We start from the raw sequence: 20,858 nt of genomic DNA, 5'->3' as shown, positions 1-20,858 counted from the left end.
GTGGAGTTTCTGTGGTTTATTCCTCATGCTTTTTTCCTCTGGGCACTGCCATTACAGTAATAAGAAAACAATTATGTGAAAACAATGAACATCTTGCATGAGATTGACAGAATGAATAACTAGATTTCTTTTTTTTGAAAGGGAGTGGGGAAGCTTATTATTGGCATTTGAAACCTCTCAAATTAATTTTGTGAAGTGTTCAGCCAAAATTTAGCATGTAGAATGCTGTCTGTTAGAAAGGACTGCAGTGTAATCATTATTTCTGTGACTAGACAACCAGCGAGGTGTTGAAGCTGAATTGTCCACACTCTCAGGTAAACTCCTTAGGGGTTTGTTTCCCTGTAACTCAGGTTGACACTATCTGAAAATGAAATAACAGATTTGTTTAGCCATGTTGAGCTGTCAAGTACTCATAAGTCTCACGAACTCGAAGCTGATAGCACAGACATGAGTGTGTGTTTATGTTCTCCAAGTGGAGAGCTCACCAAATTGAACATTAAGTGTGCAGACAGCCTCAGTTTGGCTCAGTTCCACAGCACACATATGGAAAAAGGTTGGCTCCCTGAAGAAATAATTATATGGCCGTCTCATTCTGGGTTTAGAGCATCTCAGCGTTGGTTGTGAGAGTGAATTCCCTCCCCTACCCAGCCATTCCCAGATCCAGGCATTAATTGCTGTCTCCAGCTCCTGAAGCTGAGGAGCAGAGCCCATGTTGACAAAGCCTGCTGTTGGCAGATGGCACCTCAGCCCAGCCCAGCCCCAGCACCGTGCTTGTCCCCGTGCCAGGGCTCGATGAGCAGCTCTGATCACCAGCCCTGCACCCAGCTTGCCCAGGCCCCTGTGGGCTGGGCACACCGTGCCCTGCTGAGCACACGGGTTCAGCTTCAGCTCAGCCTGCAGCTGGGGCAGGAAGAGCTCGCATCTGCCAGCAATGCACTGTGGAGACACTCCCAGCAAAGCTGCCCAAGGCCACCCAGAAGGCTTCAGTTATGGCCTGAAACATTCTTCCGCCCCTGTCCAATTCAGTTCAAAAGGAAAAATGTTACTGCTGAGTGAGAATTATTGCACTTATCTATTTTAGACAAGCCTTTGGCAAACAGGCTTTTCTGTGCTTCTGGGGAGAGTCACATTTCTGGAGAGCTGGTAAAGTGACTCCCTTCATTATTATAAAGTTATCTTTGACTTTTATTAGCAATTATAATCATGGAATCATAAAATTATTTAGGCTGGAAAAGCCCTCCCAGCCCATGGAGTCCCAGCTGTGCCCAATGCCCACCCTGTGCCCAGCCCAGAGCCCTGAGTGCCACCTCCAGCCCTTCCTGGGACACCGCCAGGGATGGGCACTGCAGAGCTCCCTGGGCAGCCCCTGCCAAGGCCTGAGCACCCTGGCCATGGGGAAATTCCTCCTGCTGTCCACCCTGAGCCTGCCCTGGCCCAGCCTGAGGCCGTTCCCTCTGCTCCTGTCCCTGTTCCTGGCAGCACAGCCCGACCCCCCGGCTGTGCCCTCCTGGCAGGAGCTGTGCAGAGCCAGAAGGGCCCCCTGAGCCTCCTTTGCTCCAGTCTGAGCCCCTTCCCAGCTCCCAGGGAGGTTATTTCCATGCAGTCTTCCTTTTTCTCTAGGGATGTTAACACAGGGCATTCCTTGCTCAGTCCCAAAACAAAGCCACTGAAACTTAGGGAGTAGCTGTGCTTCTGAAAACTGGAGAAACAGTGGAGACAGGTTCTCAGCATTCGGCCAGTGAGGGTTTGTTGCTTTGTTAGTGTTGTTTTCTGTTGTTTTGTTTTGGTTTTTTTTTCATTCTTGTTTTGTTTTGGAGTTTTTTAATGATCCTTTTATTTTCCTAAATATATCCTCTTCTTGGTTGAATATGTTTACCACGATTGCTAGTGGTACCCTGGAGCTCATTTATTGTTATTTAAAGAAGTGCCTACAACACCTAGGACTATTTCCACCAGGCAATACCACTGACAGATACCAGCAGGAATTTTTCCCTAATTGTGCAGTTTCTGTGGAATATGCAGAGCACTTGCTCTGTTTTTGTTTGGTTGTGTGTATTTCTACTTCAGAACCATTGTTTGGAAGAAACCTCCTAATGCACTTGCTTGTAGCTTGTTATAATTGCACCACAGAAAATTAAAGCCTTGGTGTTCTTTGGGTGGCATAATGAAGGGCAGACAAATGTTAAATATTAATATTGTCAACTATTCTGGTTCATTTTGGCTGTGAACTTTGGTGTTAAGAACACGTCATTACCTGCTGCAGCTGAAATACAGATATGTGCTCAATTTACAGCTCCAAGAACAGATGGGAAGACAGGTTAGCAAATAGCAAAATAACTCCATAAAAAATATTAGTGTATTGTAATTTCTGGAGTGATATCCTGAAATTACAGGCGGTGGAAAATCATGTCATCCTTGCTATAAATATTGCTGAAATTCTGCAAAATTCTATTAGTTGTGAGTGGGAACAGCATGGCAGGCATCAAGAAATGCTCCTAGTCCTTTCTTATCTCCCAAGTTCTTACTCACTGATATTTAGCTCTGTTTTTAATGGATATTTCTTTAAAATTATATACATATATATATAATATGCATAAAAATATATGTGTGTATATATTATATATACACAGATAAATTATATACTGATTATAAATTATATTATTATACTCAATGATATTTAGCTGTGTTTTAAATGGATATTTCTTAAAAATTATATGCATCTATATAATATTCATTAAAATATATGTGTGTGTATATATTTATTACACAAATAAATTATATTATGACAGTATCAAAATATCAGTTGCTCAGTATTGTTCAGTCCTGAAAACTGAAATTACCAGTTGAAGAGGATTTGGGGGTTGTTTTCCTTTTTGAATCAGTAATGTTTATCTGGTCTGTCTGAATTTCTTTAGGCTTTCTTTTGTCCCATTTAAAGACTGCTTCATGGACAAATTAATGTGCTTGACATTGCCTTGCCCTTGATTGAGAAGCCAAGTGTGTAATGTCCTTTGAGGAAACACAAAAGGAAATGAGGAAAAGCCAGTGAGGAAGGACAGAGACAGAATGGCTTCCGGGTGACCTAAAATGAATTTACAATCCATTTTCCCTTCCTGCCACCCTCCCTAGATCTAGACAAGCTGTGACCTCTGGGAGTCTGGGAGGAGAATGGAATAGGAATAGGCAAAGGGATATATTTGGTCCAGAAATAAGATTGAATGAAACTTTTTTAAAAGCCTTACAAATGTTTGAAGAGTCATTGCAGGGTTTGCAATAGGGTCCCCAGAATGAATAATGAATCTTCCTGGGCTGACAGAGATATTCAGTGAGTTGAATGAGGCCCACAGAAATTCAGAAACATCAGATCTCTGGGGTGGCTTTGAACAACTCCTCTTTTCTTTATTTATTAATAAAAGGAAGAAGGTAGGAAAAAATGTCCCGGAGACCAAAGAATTCTGTCTCTCTTGAGTCTCTTGGACAGACTCTGAGCTATTCTCCTTTATGGTATCTCTGATGTCCCAGAATTATTCTTCCTTGGGTGTCTCCAGTGGACCTGGAACCAGCAGGATGATTTTGTAGAACATTTATATAAAGATTTTTCCAAAGGTTAGTTGAATTTCTTTTCTGTGCTGAGTGTCCCCTACAGCTTGACTAATGGGGGCATTCAGCATATACTTCAGTGGCTCTCAATTTTTAGGTTCTCTTTTCAGGTCACTAGAAGAGATTGATAAAAGAGAGCAGAAGAAAGCCAGAGGAAAGAAATAGAGAACAGCCTCCTGAAAGATAATATAAATAGAGCACCAAATGCTAGTGAAGACAGCCTGTGCTAGGGATTTGCTCAAGAGGAAGGATCTGGCCATTCATGTTTAGTGGTAGAAAAGCACCAAAGAATAGGAAAATGGCAAGGGGAGGACGCAAACCATTAAAAAAAACCCCAAAACTGTAGGGCAAATTTGCCATAAAAAATCTTTCAGTGCTGACAAGCTCCCAATCTGTGGTGTCTGACATCTGCTGCCAGTGGAAGCTGAGCTCCAGTGTGACTCAGAAGGCTTCAGAGCAGCTCTGTGTGCCTGCTGCACTGGCAGGAACTGATTTGGTATGCTCTGCATGTAGAATTTGCTTTTCCAAGAGAGAATATATATGAGCCTTTTACTGGTAGCGGCTCAAGAACAAAGGTTTGAGATAATCTGCTAGACAAGGAAAATAAAAAGTCAAGTTTTTAGAGTACAAATGAAGTGTTTTTCCCACATGTAGGTAATTTGAATTATATAGAGTGTGGTACATAGAAATATTTATTTAAACATGAAAAACTTGTGTAATTTTTAATTCATATTTATTTACATGCATATACATCTATATAAGTATGTATGCACAAAAAGTCTGTAGCTGCTTGCTGTGGATCCAAAATGCTTCCAAATTTAGATTTTAGAGGAAGCTCAGGGAAGTTGGAAACATTGAAACAGAGGTCTTGATTTATGATATTTAAAATGACAGAACACACCTGCCTGCAGGCCTCCCAATCCACTTGTATTCCTGGTACCTGGCTAGGATGGGGCTGCAGCAGCATGAGGATAATTAATACAGACTTCACCCTCCAGGGCCCATCGTTTGCCTCCAGGCCCTTGTGACCCAAAAGCAAGAAAAAGCTGATAAAGTCATACTGTATGGGTGAGCACAGGACTGAGCACTCATGTGATTTGCAGAAGGCTTTTAGAGGGAGGTTAATTTCTTCCTTGTGAGCCCACATGACCTTTTTCTGTCCTGCTGGGTAATTTGGACTCAGATGGGTGAGATTGGGGCTTTAGTCGGCCGACTGTTAACATCCTGCAAAGCACTGAGATGCGGTTTTGTCTCTCATGAGAGCACACAGCCACTCTGCTCCTGAGCTTCCTTTCTGCCTGGTTTGTGCCCTCCCAGCTGGGTGTTGGGGTGGTGTGTTTGGCAGAGCTGCTCTGCTCTCCTGGCTCTCTGCCTGTGCCACAGCAGTGTGGGTGGACAAGGGATGGGAGCACCAGGAGAAATGTTTGGCAGAGTATAAAGTCAGAATAGTTCAAAAGAAAGTGAAACAGGCTGTTAACCTGCTTAGAACAGACCCTTGTTTGTGTGAAACCTTCTCTGCAGCTCTCGCGTTTTGTCCTTCTCCCATGTGGCCTGCACAAGGCATCCCCCTCAAGCAGAGAGTGCTTTCCTCCTGGACAAAGGTACAGGACTGTACAACTTTTTGAGTCAAATTCTGGTTTTGATCCTCATTTTATGTCAGGCTTCTTGAGTTGAGAACTGCTCCTCCAGGCCTGAGCCCTGTGTGTGGATACAGGCATTAGCTCTGTCCTGCCTCAGAAGCAGAAGGCAGCAGAACTATCTCAGGTGCTGCAGGGCTCTGGTGGTAGAGGGACAGGGTATGCTCCTGTCCCGGCTGCTCAGGAGTGAGCACAGAGCAGGGAAAACACCCCCAGCTCTGAAATCAGAGTTATTTACCCTGGCCTGCCAACAGACCTGTCACTGGGTGCGTGTGGGGAAGGCAGATTATCCAAATTGCTCTTCTGTCCTTTCTGCTGCAGTTCTTGCCCTTTGCTTTGTTCCATACCTTTGCACCTGACCATCTTTCAGCACAAGATGGGAACCCTTATGTGTCCATGTCCGCACAGAGACCTTGGTCATGCTGCTGGTGTCAGCTGTGGACATTAATTAAGTGACAGCCTTAATAACCTAAATGAACTTTGAATTTGGAGGTGCTTTCAGTGGTGCAGTTGGACCAGGTGTCCTCCAGAGCCCCTTCCCATCTGAATTATCTTGGGCTGCTTTGTTGGTTGCTGACTGTGGGATTCCCATTGCTTGGCTCAGCTGCCTGGAATCAGAGGGAAAAACAGTTTCTCCTACAAGGTGATTCCAAGCATGAGCTTATTTACTTGCTAAGATAATGGCTAGCCCAGGAGCAATTTTTACACAGCTGAGGAAAATCACCCTGGTCAAGGCCCCCAGATCCAAGCTCTCCAGAAGGGTTAGATAATCCTAGTTGTACACTGAGACTTAAACCCCAGTGCAGATCCATTTTTTTATACCTAAACAGAGACTACTCTATATAAAAATATGGTGTGGTGCTGTGGCGTGTAGTAGGGCCTAGAATAAAACTCAGAGAGCTGACAGGAAGCAGATTTTGTTGAGGCTATGTTCCTGAAATGCAAATTGCAGAAATGATCATAATAATTGCATGCAAATTATATTTATACAGATGATACAGCTTCAGGAGAAAGGGGAGTTAGGGCAGTGCAAAGCATAGAGCAGCAAACACCAAAAACAGCATTGGGGAAGTCAAGTGTAAACTTTATTTTAAGACAGAACTTATACCTACATCTTTAGAACAGTTAATTATTCAGTGAGGAGAGAAGTGAGAGAAGAAATGGGGAAGCTCTGCACCCAAACAGCAGAGATCCTCAGCTGGCATGTGGGAGCTCTGAGTTTTATATGGATTAGTGCATTTTTCAGAGGTGAAATATTTTATAGTGTGCCTTTGCTCACTTTAAGGAATGGCTCCAAGGTGAAGAGATGTGTGGCAGGGCCAGACTGCAAATTTATGATAGAACCGTGGAAAGCTCGCATATTCCTAAACCTTTGTGACTGTGAGCTCAAACCTGCATAATTTTTATTTTAAATTACATTAGCTTCCTTTCTTTTTTTTTTGTTTGTTTTTTTTAATTTTAGCATTATTGTTGTTGCTCATTGCATACATACTGAATATTTAATATGAGTAATTTGTTTCATAGTTTATGAATACCTGCATTTTTTGTAGGCTTGTAATAATTAATCAGAGGGGGGGAAAGCCCTTGAGCCACTCAGACCATTGGCCTGGGCTGTGTAAAAACCTTGTTCCTGTATTGGATTTGAATAAGTAGTTTATGATCAATAATTCAGTCAAGACATTTTGGCTTCTCCAGGTTTTAATTCAGCCATGCAGATGTCTCTGGCATTTTGAATATGATCAGCACTCTTTGCTTGAGCAATAAGTTAGATTATTAGGGTTTTTCTTTAATCATTGTGTGTGGTGTCACTTGTGTTTCCATAGGCACTCCTCACAGCAAATTGTAATCAAATAACCATTTATGTGGAAACCTGAGGCAATAGAGTTCTGACTGTGTCAGAAATGCTTTTTGAAGTGTCATATTTATGGAATATTTTAGTCTCTTTCAGTAATTTCTGTGATATTTACCAGAATTTTCATTTGGCTTGAAAAGAGTTGCAAAAATCTAGCACCCTTTTATTTCAGAAACTCATCCCTGATGCTTTTGGATTTCTCTGTAAGTGGGACCTAAACATATGTAGTTAGAAATCCACAGTTTAAATCCTTTTATGATTGTGAGCAATTTGTCTTTATTTCATTAAACTCTCAGATATGCTCCCAAGTTTATTTCTGGAACTGCTCTTCTGGAAATATTAATTTTAGGGGCACAGTGGATGCAATTTTTCTCCAATTTGAGATCTTTGTGGATTTCTAATAGTTTTCATTTCTTTTGATAAGAGTTATGTACCTGGGTGTTTTTTTTAGAGGGACAAATGCGTGTGCAGAGCATCGGGAAAAGAGAAAATTAAAATAAACAGGGGTTTGGGGTTGTTTTGGGTTTCCACGGCATAAATCTCATATTTTGCGTGCACCTCGATTGTATTGGTTTATTCACTTTGCCAAACGGCCCACAAAGCTGTGAATATTTATTTAGTGCTGTTCCTAATAGTTTTTCTAATAGGGAATTATTTGGGTACAATGAAAGACATTTGTAAATGAAGCAGATAAGCGCTTTGGCAGACAAGGAGTGTTTTGTCCAGCACAAGAATTCTATTGTCCCCTGCTTTAGTTGTCAAGTGCCTGGGGAGCCCAGGATTTATGATGATGTTACAATGGCCCTTTCAGAGGGGACTCTAAGAAGCTGTGAGATTCCGTTCCTCTGCTTTTCAGACTCCCAAATCTTTTTATGGTGCGAGGACAATGCCGGATTCAGCTGCTGCCTGGGCCCGTCTGACATCGGGCATTGTGCAATAATTACCATAGTGACAATGGGCCGGGCTCTGCCCCGTCCCCAGCCGCATTTCCGAACCGCTCCGCTTGGCACTTCGCATCACCCAGCCCTGAAGCACGGCTTCTTTCGCCCCAAAAACTCTTGTTAGGCCGAGTGGTTGAAAGAGCCACTGTGGCAAATCTGTTTGGAGCATTGGAACTGTTTAATGGATTTGGTTTTTTTTTAAAGTTTTCTTGTAATTGCAATTGGACTTTGAAGCAGCCTTCTGTAAATACACCAGTTGGGGGGCCTTGGCTTTTCGCCCTTTTGTAAGCGTTATAATGTTATTCAAACTCCTGAAGGCATATTCAGCTGCAGAGAAAATAGGAAAATTAAAATGTTACACAGTAAGTAATAGGCATCTGATAAATGAAATGGTAATAGGAAGTAAATATCCTGTTTACCTAAATATCAATTACTCAAACTGTTCTGTCTACAGTCACAAGGACAGAAATAGTCTCAAACTATGTTTTTAATGAAAATTGACACCCGGAGGTGTTTCTCCTTGCTTGATGTCAATATGAAGATTTATTTACTTCTAATAATGGTTAATGCTACAAAAAGTATAAGTCTGTAACCCCTAATATTTGTTGAAATGCAGTGTGATTGCAGATAGAGGCTGTAATTGGCAGTGAAATGATCATCTGCCAATATTATCTATTATTCTTTAAGATGCTTCCAGCCCAGCCCACTCTGTGGTTCCATTGGTGTCTTTGCTGGTGGCCAGGTGGCTGCACAGGGAAAAATTAATGGAGATAGGTCAGGTGAGGGCTGGTAGTGTCTGTTATCAAATCTCTGAGGCTTTTAAAGACAAAAGAGCTTAAAAAATTGGATGGTAGGGATGTTTAAGATGATATTTTGAGAAGTCCTTATCCAAGCAAATTCTAATGTCTTGGGCTGCAAAGTCATCCATAAAGATGTTGTTTTCTGCAAAGATATTGAACAAATTCTCAAAATGAGGGAGTTTATTCAGTTTCAGTCATTCACATGAATTGTGAATTAGTTCAAAAGGGTCCTTTATAAAAAAAACCAAAAACCTTGCGAAATGAATATATTACAAAGTGCCATAGGTACTTCGTAGCATTAATGTGTGGAGTACTTTTACCAACCAAGTGCTTTTATATTAGTGGCTCAGTCATCACACAAATCATCACTCCACATAACTTAACCTTAGCAAAATCCACTGTCGAGGAATGTGCTTTTATGGCAGGCGTATCCCAAATTCTTAAAAAGGACTCAATGTATTTGCAGTCGTGAGGGGCCACAGAAGCCATGTGACTTTATTTCTTCCTTTGATGGAGAAAGAGTGAAATATGTTTGTGCAATGGTGAATATAAAATAGCCAGTCAATGCCTGTTTCCTTTTCAACACTTGTGCTGGGAACTCTGAAATTCCACCTGTGCTGCTGAACTGGGTTTTTTGCAATTAAAACTTGAGTGGTTTAACAGGGGTGAAAGGTATTGTCAACAATTAAACTCTACAGAAAATTATTAAGTTGGATCTATCAGCCCAAATTGCAGAGGCTATTTTGAATAATTAAATAATTAGTTCTAGAAATTTCCAGTTAATACATTGGAGGTTCTAGGGAATCTGGCCTGGTTTCCTTGGCTGGAATGGATCTTAGTCCTAGAATTCAATTAGGGCTGTTTAAGTGACAATTAAGGTCTCAAATGAACCTCAGGAACGCAGTGTCTGCACCAGTAGGTAACAACAGATCACACTGAGTATTTCCTTTGCATTCACATTAACTATATTTTATCTATATTTTACTTGTGTGGGGACATTGTCAGAAACACCTGGGATGATGAGGTGTGAAATGATGAGGTGTGAGGATGACTGGTCTGGGAAATTGTGACCATCCTTAATTCACCAATTTAAATTCAAGACTTGTCATGAGAAATGATTCAGCAGGTTTCTTTTTGTTCCTGCTCCCTTTGTCCAGACTGACTCAACTTCCTGTCTCATTTATGAAAGAATTGTAACCACCAGCTGTAGATGAACTTCTTACAGGCAGAGGCACCTCTTACTTGTTTGGGGTTTTTTGGGTTTGTGATTTTTGGGTTGTTTTTGGTTTTGGGGTTTTTTTTTGGGGGGGGGGTGTTTTGGTTTTTTGGTTATGTTTTTGTTTTCTCTTACATATTTTTTCACTACTGTAGTGGCAGTTCCACTTCATAAAATAATCTTCTCCCTTTTCCATCATAATGATAAACCCACTAATTTTCTAATATGTCTTTAGAGCACTTAGAAATGTTCAAAGCACATCTTGCTGGTTAATGGCATCTGCAGCTGTTCCTTTTTTCACTAGAGTGTGTCTTGTCTTGGATAACGCTGCCAGAACAGATTTTTTCCATAGATAACACAAAAGAGATGTGAAAGAATTTTGATATGGCCTCAAGCATTTCAGTTATGGGAACATTGTAGCAAAAGTGAGTCTTAAATATTCCAGGTTGGAGGGGGATGGGATGGTGGGAGGTGTCCCGTCCCGTGGCAGGGGTGGCACTGGGTTATCTTTAAGGTCCTTTCCAAACCTGGACTTCTGTGATTCTAGGTAAAAGTTATTTATTAATTAGAAGTAGTATTTAATTGCTTGTCTTTAGACTGTCTTTAGGCTGCTGTGGTAGTTTATAGGCCAGGCTTCAGTTTCTTTTTCTATGGTCTCACCAATAGTTTAGATTTCAAATATCCTTTTTCCTTCTTTGCAGCCAGAGCTGAAGTAGTGGCTGAGTGGCAGCAGAGGGCTGACAGGTGTCACAGCTCCTGAAGTGGCATTTCAGATGTGTGGAATATGCTACATCAACTGGCAGCAGGTTTCCAGTGGGTGAAGGTAAGTCCTGCATCCAGCCCTGTCATCTCCTGAGGGATGTCAGGGATCCATGGCTGGGACCTTGTTTCTGTAGTGACTACAAGGTGTGTGCAGTATGGGGAACATTGCTGCCAGCACAGATCCCTCAGAGAGTTTAACCAGAGCTCCTGATAGCTGTCAGCTGCAGGACACAGACCATCCTTCTACCTCTGAACAGCATAGTTTGATAAGGGACATGTTTTGAATCCCTTTTGTTGAATTTCTTGTTTGAAACATCAAAGTATCACTTGAAAATTCACAGCAGTGGAGCGCTGAAGAACAGGAATGTAAGAATTTTTCTGATATTTAGGTTTACAGCTGGAAGTGATCAGTCAAACAGGCTCATACTTTCCTTATTCTAGTGAGTGATTAATTCCACGTTTCGACCCTTTCTCTGATATATTGTGCAATACTATTGAGTTCAGTCTAACTGCTCAGACTTGGGTTGGGAAAGTAACTTCATGGTGACCCTTAGGCTTCAGAGAAGGTGGAAAGTGTGGAAATACAGAGGTCGGGAAACTCTAGACGTAAAAATAGTTGGATCTGCTGCTCTGATGCCTTTAATTTTTTAAATCCTCTGTGACTTTCAGTTGTTCTGTTGCTGCAATTCCACAGAGGTGAGAATTGCTTATTTACAGGAGTGTCCATTGTTTGTTTCTAAGTTTAACACAGAAATAAATTTGGTGTAATAGATAATAAATATCTAACCACTGTCATTTTTACAGAATCAAAGGCACGAGTCCACCTGAATTGTGTGGGATAAAAAGTACAGTGCCAGGATAAAAAAGCTCTTTGTCATGCTGACTCATTCACACTTTCTACATTCAATTCACTCAGGTCCTGCTTGACAGATGCTTCATTTCAGTAAAAATTCCTTAAATGACAATTATCTTATTTCTGGCAGCCAAATGGACCAACGCTTCAACATCCTTGTGAGCAGCTCTAGGGGATGTGTGTGTATGCTGTCCTCAGATTTGGGGAGGGGACTGCAGCAGCCGGGCTGGGTGACACCAGCAGCACTGGGTTGAATTAACTCCTGAGCAATGGCAGATTCTGGTCCTGTCTGAACACAAAAGCCACATTTTGCAAACAGTGCTCAGCTCTTTTCTCAACGGAATGATTCTAAAGAGGGTTTGGTTTGAAGACTTCCTGACTAGGTTTCAAATTCATTCCTGGGTATCAAGAGGACATAGAGAAAATATCTGAAATTAGTTCTGTATGTCTCTGCTCCGAGCACAGTTACATGAATTTTCTCACCACAGTTTTGCCTCTTTTGGCATTTTCTAATATCTCAGTTCATGATTTAGTTCAGGCCCCTTTCTACTCCACTTGTTTTTGACTTCAGAGCCACTTCCAAACAGACTTAATTTTTAGAAATTAAAGGACTGTGAGGAATAAGCTTAAAGGAAAACAGCCCATCACTCTCACTAGTGTGTGAGATAGGTGAATTTAACTGTGTCCCTACCGAAGTTTTAGCTGACAAAGTGTTGTCTTTTTTATTTTCATAGTCTTCTTTGCATTTCAGAGTTAAAGCAAATAATTTGTGAAAGAAAGCTTCCTGCAGAGAGACTGTGGGATGTTCCCTCTGCTTGGAGTGTGAAGTGTCTCCCTGCAAAAGAGGAGGAACAAGAGCTGCTTTTGTTGATTATCATGTAAACCTGTGACTCCATATGCTTCCTAAATTCTCTTCCTTTCTTTTGAAGGATCTTTCTTAAATTACTTCCAGCTGTGCCTATTCAGGAATGCAAATTTCCTGTTACAGTATCTGGATAATGACAAGAGTTGAGAAGGTAAAATATTCATGTTTAACTATTGTTCATGGAACAAAGAGCAGCGGGGCAGACAGCAAGGCCCTGCTGAGCTGCTGGGGGCTGTAACACAGCCTTGGCTCAGTCACTACAGAAGGTGACCAGGGAGCCACAGGAACTGGGAATATCCTGACTGGCCGTTTTCTTCCTGTGCTGCTTGGATTTTCTAGACTGAATTTCAAGAGAGATTGAGGATAAGCACAACAGATACACTTCCCCATGATTATATTATTCTGTAAAGCATCCCACAGGAAAAAGGGTCCTCAGGACCCCAAAAAAGAATACTCTCATATAGAATCATAAAATCAGGGAACCCCAGAATGGTTTGGGCTGGGACCTAAAAACCCATCCAGTGCCACCCCTGCCATGGCAGGGACACCTTCCACTGTCCCAGGCTGCTCCAAGCCCCAGTGTCCAGCCTGGCCTTGGGCACTGCCAGGGATCCAGGGGCAGCCCCAGCTGCTCTGGGCACCCTGTGCCAGGGCCTGCCCACCCTCCCAGGGAATAATTCCTTCCCAATACCTGAGTGAATTTCCCCTCTGTCAGTGTGAAGCCCCTGCCCCTGGCATCACAGCTCCTGGCGCAGAGCCCCTCTCCACGCTTCCTGCAGCCCCCTCAGAGATCCTGGAAGGCTGTGATGAGTTCCTCAGATGGGATAAGAAACTGAAGTTCACTTCCTAAATCTATAAATTAGTGCTGTATAATGCATGCTTTGCCTCTTTCATATGCAATATTTCATTCCTGTGTAGAAAGACTATAATGGGAAAACCAGGCTGTTCACAATGCACAGAGCACATCTTGGAATGGAACTCCTCTATAGTTTTGTTTTTGCACAGATGGCATGTGGAAAGAAAATAATTTTCACTTGGAATTCCTGTCCTGCATGCTGAACCCAACCTACAAGTCAGAGCAGAGTGTTCCCCCTCCAGCTGCCTGTTTTATCCTGTCTCACATCTTCACTTTGCTTCTCTACAAATATCTGCTTCTGTAGGTTTTTAAAACCTGAATTTTCAATGCTCAGTGTCAGCCTACAGAATAGACACTCAGTGTACCTGCAGGATTAGCTCATTACATGTATTTTAGGATGGATATTAGTAACCTCAATGAAATAGGCTCACATGTGAGGGCAAAAGCTTTGGTTTTAGTTGGATGACACTCCAAAGTACAGGGAGTCTCCAGGTGGCTCTTAAAGAAATGCCTGAGAGTGAAATGTTAAGAAGAGTAAGTGTCATTTCACATAGTCTGTGCAATGAGATGGAGTCTGAATTTATTACTTCTGCCTTTTTGGTTCTCTTTAAGACCTTGCTTGAGCTGAAAAACCTTTGGAAACATTGTTAGGATAATTATAAGACCTATTCTGGTCAAACAGATACTAAAGAAGAATGATTATTTTGTTAGAAATTACAATGGCTTCAAAGACATCAAATGGGGAAATACATTGACACTGTCCTGTCTCTTATGGTCTCAGTATTTACTAACATCGACATTTCAGGTTTTCCTATCTGCTTTTTAATAGAATATTATTTCCATGTTGCCTTGAAAGAAATATTAATGTAGAAGAATGCTGAAATTAGTGATTTTGTTTTTGGAAACAATGAACATGTACCTGAGCTGAAATTCAGCTTTTCGTGGCAAAAAAGTTTGTTCCTGGTTGGATCCTGGAACAACTGAGTCATCAGAGACTGATCGATGAATTTTCCAGCTTTCTGGGGAATCCCAGCCATGTCTGTGCTGCAGGGTGGAGCTCTGGAGCAGGATCTGGAGCAGCTTGGCTGGGCTAAGGAAACTCCTGAAATCCTCCCCCCAGGATGAGATTCCCTAAGGAATTTGCACTGCACAGGCTGTAGAGATTGGCCAGCAGCGAAGAAAGGGCGTTAAAAGATTGATCCATTGACTGAAAAAAATCCCCAAAATTCCAATAATTTCTGGGTCAAAATAACCTCAAATACTTGGAAATTGTGTTCCGATAAAATGAACTGGCAAAAGTTCCACAGTTACTTCAAAGGTGAAAAATGGGAATTAAAAGCTAAATCAGACTCTTTCTGAAATAATTATAATGGAAATTTATACATAAATATACAGTGTGTATATATACGCACACATGTATACCTAGATACATATGTCTCTGTGTATATATGTATATATATATATATATATATTTGCTCACTTTGTGTTTTAATAGTGATGGTGAGGAGGAGAATAATAGCATATTTAAAATTTATACTATAGTGTCTCCAAGAAAAAATGCACATAGCCAGGGCTAGAAAAATAAACCCAAGAGAAAACTAAATAGTGTGCCTATCAAGTATATACTACATATGAAAAGATGGCTGTGCACTCAGCCTTTCAAGGTTTCATAAGAAATAAAAACTATTTGAATTCTGCTCAGATGTTAGTTTGCTGTCTCAAAAATTGACATATTCTGTATGCCATAAAATAAATCAAAATTTAGTGTATTTAATTCTTTTGAGGTGTTTAACCCAGCCAATTACTACATTGTTAGTCACAGTTGAAGAAAAACTTCTTAAAAATGTATCTTGCAGGAACACTTGCTGATATAACCATGCAGCAGATGCAGTTTCTGTGGCTTTCCTCATCTGTATAAACACTAATAAAGACACATAAGTAGTGATTGGTAAAATCGAATGTAATGCAAAGGTTTTTCCCTTTCCATTCCTGACAACCTGCATTTGCAAGCACTCAGTTACTTTTATTTTAAAATGGCTTTTCAATTACATTCTGCTGCTGTAGGGGAAAGCTTTTTGACAAAGGCATGACATAAACCATTTCTATTGCAGCTCCATCATAGCTTCCACAGCTAAACTAGACTGGACAGTTCATTAAAAAGAAAAATTAATAGTACAAGGTCGTAGGGAAACAATAACAGATTATGACTGGCCTGTGGCAGCCCACTGAATTCATGTAGTGGAATAAAAATTATTCCCTTGTTTCATAAATGAAGGTTTGTTCCAAGGTTTTAGGTGAAGTCTCTCCTTCTGTTCCTTTACAGGAAAAAGCTGTCCAGTTTCTGGTCTATAAAAGCAATACTTGTAATTACTGCAGGAGAATATTGTGGATTTTTTGGGACAGAAAGCACCCATTTGATAATCACTGACTATAAAATAATAAACATAACATCAAAGAGAATGGCATAGAATACTAAACAGATACCTTAAAGCAAAAAAGGAACTCTCTCAGGGCTGGTCAGGGACAGGAGGGACAAAATGAGAATGGAGTCAGGACTTGATCCTATTTTTTCTTATCTGATAAGGCAGTAACTGCTCTAGACCAGGCTAAATTTGCTAAATTCAGTGTGCTTAAGCCAAAATGTTTGTGATTCCATGGCAGTTCTTTCAGGTCTGCTGCGTCTACCTGTGCAGCATCAGGTTTGATTTCTCTCTTGCTTGAGGCTGTTCTTAAACGTGGTTTAACTTGTTCTCTGACTTGGTGCAACCAAGTCCTAAAGCCTCCCTCTAGATGGAAGTGCCTATTTCCCCCAATTTCCTCAGGGTTCCGTGGCTCAAATTTTCTGTATAACTCTGGTATGTGTAGCAAGCAGACAGACTCAGATTTTAGTGGTGTAATCCGAGTTTCATTATATTGATGCTATAAATTCCTGTCTCAGAAGATATTTCAAAGAATATGGGCTTTGGGATGCATTACCCGTTTCTTTTGGCCAGTAGCCACAGCCTCCTAATGAATTCAATGGGATAATGGGAGAGGCCAGGAAAGGGGAAGTCTGAGCCAACATAACATTTGGAATCAAAAGCAGGACTGACCCTGAAGGGTATTTTCTGGTTCTGTTTATAATCACGATCTTCTTTTAGAAACAACAGCCTAAAATACTGAATATTCATGGTCATGGGGTCTGACCCCCTGTACTTTTGCAGGTTTATCCCATCTTTTACAGGAGAACTTGGCCATTTGGCCTCCAACTCTCCCATCTCTCCCCCCAAAACAGAAAAGCAGATTACATAACCTGCACAGGCTGGCCACTGTCAGAGGCCTCCTGGCTGTCCTGGCTGGGGTTCGTGCCATCAGCTATATTTTGTGAACCAGGGTGTCATTGAAGCAAAACTAACCAACCAAGCCAAAGGCTCTGCCTTGACCTCCTGAGCTGCTCTCATACTTTCTTACTGCAGGCAGCATGTGTGAGTTGCAGGATGCTGGGTAGAAGATATTCCCTATTTATTCCAGGAAACATTGCGCTCGCACAAACATTTAGCACTCACTAAGGAGCTGTTCATCCCAAGGCTGGGAGCCAGCTGCAGCCTTCACTGCTCTGCTGTCCTATTCATAAGCCCAAAAGTGCCACCTGTGTACCTCCTGTCCCCCTCTGCCATGTGTGAGGCCCAGAAGAGAACAGCCCCATCCCAGGAGCATGCTCACCCCAAGGACAGCTCAACAAAGACTGTGCTGTGCTCTCTCCCAGTAAAGCCACTGACCCACTGGTTGTCACCCCTCTGCTGCTCCCAGCCATAGCAGAATGACACCAAAGTTGTGTGTCCAACAAATGGAATGACCACTTTTCTCCTTGTAGGTTTGTAGTCATTTGATTTGTTTTATATTTAACAAAGGGATTTAATAAAGAGATAATTATTTGTTTAAATGGGAAAACTTCACAGCAAAGAACAGAATGGTAATAACTTTTTAACAACTGTCAAAACCACTCTTCCAAGCAGGGGCTGGTGCTCTGTTGGGTTAGGGTTATCCAGGACACCTCTGCTCCCCACGTGCTGTTCTTCTGTTTCCTCTGCACAGCTCACACAAGGCTGACACAGTGCCCTTTGTCCAGCTGAGTGCTTTGCCTCTGAGCAGTTGTGGAGTTACACCCAGGTCTCAGTGCAGGGTCCTTGAAGTCTCCACCAGTTTAATCTGCTGCAGCTTGTTGAGCTCATCTAACCCAAAAGAATAGAAATTAAAAGCCAAGAATGTTCTGTTGGCCTAAATTCTAAAGAGTCTAACCAGAGAATTATCAGTTCTGCCACACTGAGCTCTTATACAAGTTATGTACAGTTAAAAGTGGTGCACAGGAGCTTACCAGTCCCTGCCTTTTTCTGATGGTAGGGCACCATCAGCTGCCTCAGGCAGAGGTCTTGAGGCAGGATGGGGGCGGGACCTTATCCCAGAGAACTGAGGGATGGATCCTTCTCCCTGGACGCAGAGCCATTGTTCTGTTTCTAACACGATATTTTTCCAGAGTCACTGTTAAATTTGCAGTGCTCCTCAGGCTGCACTTTCCCCTGGCTCTGTAAGGCACACGGCAGCCTGTGTTGCTGTGAAAGGTGATTTTCTGGGTGTTGAACAGCACCCTCTGCTCCCTGTGCTGTCTCTGAGATTTGTGCAGCTTCCAGGCTGCTGTGATTCCATGGCTGAGCCCAGGGGAGCAGTTTCCAGCCCCACCATCCTCCAGTTTTCTGATCTCCTCTCTCCTCCTATGCTGTCTGCTGGCTGCACAGGTACTTCACTGTGTATGGACCAGTGCATTATTATTTTTACCCTTTCATTTCAAACATACACATAAACCCACTGTGTTACAGCACAGAGTCATCCTGAGTGAAGCAATAAGCCCAAGCAAATCAGGCAATGGTCCTCTGGTCCTTAGCTAACTTCTTACAGCCTAATAAATTAACCAAATCCAAGGCCTGGGCAGGCCAAAAGTGGTGCTGATGCTGCCTAAGAATCCAGCTGGGTATGCTGCCTGTGCTGGCAGCTCACTCCAGCTTGGGCATGTCACAAGCAATGGTGACACTGTCCTAAGGGCTTACAAGGCACTGAAATTTTAACAAGTTCACATTAACATGTGGAAAATTATGTTTTACACTATTTATTTAAGCCCCATTATTAAATAAGCATTTAGTAAACACTCCTATTGGCAATGTCCTTCTTACACCATCATTCGTGTCACATATCATGGCTGGGTTTAGTTCAAGCTGTGTTTACAAACATAATACAAGTGCCTGTGCATGACCTTTGTAATTATTCTTCCTGCTTATAATATGGATTTGCCATTCTTTGGGTCTGATTCTAAGCTCACTTGCTGAAGCTTAAGCCAGAAGAGGTTCACAAAATATCATGTTAAGTTTTTTATAGCAATGTTTACCCTGTCAGCCATCCATTGGAATAAGAAATATGTCTGTCTGCTCAGAAAGATCTTCCCTGTTCTTGGATGAATCCCCAGATCCAGTTTCTCCAGCTGGTGCCTGTCTGGTGCTTTATTCAGTCTGACCACTGGATTTCCAGGAAGCTATTTCTTATTGTCCTTTTGCTCACCCTTGTGAGTTTTTAAGTTGAAAACACTGTCTTTGGGTCTTCAAAGTGGCGAGAAAGCAGAGGTTTAGCTTGCAGAGAAGCACTGTGTCACTGTCCTTGGGTGGGATATGGTAAAGGCTCCATAAAGAAATTCAGATACTGATCCACATGGGTTATTCTTATGCAACATAATCTCATATACCAGAGAGATTTAAAGGAAAAGGAGGATGGGCATTTCAGCACCACACATAAAGAAAAACATAGCCAAGGAATTAAAAGAAAAGCTTTAAATGGAAAGCTCCATGTTCTTTGCAATGTGAACAACACTAGCAAGCACTAGAATTTAAATTCTGTGAAGTCTGAGGTACCAGACTAAGCCAGAGAACAAGGTGAGAATCAGCTAAGTTTGTTCTGAAATCAGTTATGCTTATCCGGTGAATGCCAAATCCCCACAAATAAAAGGGAATCCCTAGCAAAGGTAAAAGACCTTATTCTGGGAAAAAAAAAAAAAAAAAAAAAAGAAAAAAAAAAAGAAAAAAAGAAAAAAAACCCACCGAAAACTCATGAGATGCTCGACATGCTACACCTAGCAATTTTAGCCTGACTTGGAGCCAAAGCCAAAGTACAGCTGGAACATAAAGTTATACATTTGGAAACTCTGTGGAGCTGTGAAACTCTTGTTTGCCTCTATCAGGGTGGATCAAATTCTCAGAGAAGGGAGGCATTGGAGCTGATGGATGGCCACACACAGAACCTCCCCAACTGCAGCAGCCCAGTCTCCAAGGACTCCCACATGATGAATTTAGCGACTGTTCCTGCCCTCCTCTGGATCATCGGTCCTGGGCTCTCCATCCCCTTCATCTTGTTCACCATCCACTTGCTTTAACACTGCAATTTGGCCTTCCAGTTCTCACCAGCCCTCTTGGGCTTAATACATAGAATTTAAAAGCTTTCTATTGACACAACTTCCATTTTCTTTCTCTCTGCGCTCCCAGGACTGTCAGCAGTCATTTTAGCTTGAGGCTTACTTCAGCTGGGAAGTTCCTTTAAAAAAGGCTTACTTCAGCTGGGAAGTTTCCTTTAAAAAAGCTAAAAAGGTCCAAAGTTTTTAAGTATTCTATCCTTCTTCCAATAAATGTAGCAAGCACCAATGTTTCTAGAAAGATTATGTTTGGTGACAGACTCTCTCATCTCTCTTTAACCTAATAGTTCCTTTTCCAGAAAAAAAAAAAAAAACCAAAAAAAAACCATAATTACTCCAAGAGCAATTTATTTAATTACTGTTATGGGAGACTTCAAAGGAAATTGGTTGGATTGAAATAGTGACATCACCCAGGCAACATTTTGAAGAGAACATTTTGGTAGAAAATATGCTGAATGTAAGGGCACGTTTAATGTGGAGAAAAAAAATGCCTAATCCTGCTCTGGTGAATGGAGCTTTCAGAATTTTCAAGTGCATATTTGCACATGCATGGTATTTTTTTAATTATAGGTTTTTGGATTTATTTCACTTCTGTAAATGTAAATTTTTCCCTTCTTCTTGCCTCATATTGAGGTTATTTCATCAAAAAATTAAACTGTTCTCAATCCAGCAGTCCTACCAAATGATAGGTTTTCCTCTTTCTTTTCCCCAAACTAATTTTTATGAGCACTTCAGGCATTTTCATTAATGAGAAAATTGTTATTGATGTGGAAGGTGAAGCTTTACCTGACTGGACATAGGTTCATTCCCACTCCAGTACTTTCATAATCTCCTGCTGGTGCAAGAGACAGAAATGAGGCTGTGTTCCAGGACCTGCAGATACACCCCACCAGACCTGATTATTGCACTCTTAAGGCCAAGGCTTGCCTTTGGCACCAGAGTAAGGGTGACAAAAGGTATTTATAGCCTCAAAACCCCTAATGCACTTC

At 41.6% G+C, this 20,858-nt stretch overlaps 1 protein-coding gene across 5 annotated transcripts in view; it reads left to right on the top strand.

Annotated features, from left to right (window-relative positions):
* CDH11 (cadherin 11) overlaps nucleotides 1-20,858 on the top strand; it is an 83,305-nt gene that overhangs the window by 29,528 nt on the left and 32,919 nt on the right. For 4 of the 5 annotated variants that reach the window (XM_038147981.1, XM_038147978.1, XM_038147977.1 and 1 more), the window contains one exon: nucleotides 10,748-10,869. The gene's annotated coding sequence lies outside the window, so the exon portion shown is untranslated. Of the gene's footprint in view, nucleotides 1-10,747; nucleotides 10,870-12,590; nucleotides 12,678-20,858 lie in introns of all 5 variants that reach the window. The other variant, XM_038147980.1, reaches the window with a different exon arrangement.

Source organism: Motacilla alba, chromosome 11, assembly GCF_015832195.1.
Source record: "Motacilla alba alba isolate MOTALB_02 chromosome 11, Motacilla_alba_V1.0_pri, whole genome shotgun sequence".
Taxonomy (NCBI): Eukaryota; Metazoa; Chordata; class Aves; order Passeriformes; family Motacillidae; genus Motacilla; species Motacilla alba.
This window is presented reverse-complemented; position numbering and strand designations above follow the sequence as displayed.